This window comes from Dioscorea cayenensis, chromosome 16 (genome assembly GCF_009730915.1).
Source record: "Dioscorea cayenensis subsp. rotundata cultivar TDr96_F1 chromosome 16, TDr96_F1_v2_PseudoChromosome.rev07_lg8_w22 25.fasta, whole genome shotgun sequence".
In the NCBI taxonomy this organism is placed as follows: Eukaryota; Viridiplantae; Streptophyta; class Magnoliopsida; order Dioscoreales; family Dioscoreaceae; genus Dioscorea; species Dioscorea cayenensis.
The window spans coordinates 11323386-11323789 of NC_052486.1; positions in this window are offsets into that span (position 1 = coordinate 11323386).

Genomic DNA, 404 nt, shown 5'->3' on the forward strand with positions numbered 1-404 from the left:
TTTTGCCTAGCAAAGGTTCATCCAACTTGTTCAGTTCGCGCACATCCCTAATAGCCTTGGGGCATTTCCTGTGGTGTCTCCTCGCCCAATTCATCTTCCGGAGCACCTTCTTCATGATCCCCGGAGTAGATGGTACTTTCTCCTCTAGACCAAGCGCCATTACTTCTTCATTAACCTCATCTTAGTCTAGCAACCCTTTGTACAGGTCTGGATTGAACATTTCTTGCACATATTCATCAATTATCTCATCAGTAGTGTTGGGAAAATAGAGAGTATCATCAAAGTCAAGAGAATGCCACATGGCTTCGACGAGGCGGTATGTGAGCTTATCATCTCCAATCCTCAGTGTCAAGAGAATGCCACATGGGGTATGGAAAATGCACGGCCCTTGTAGCCATTCTTCC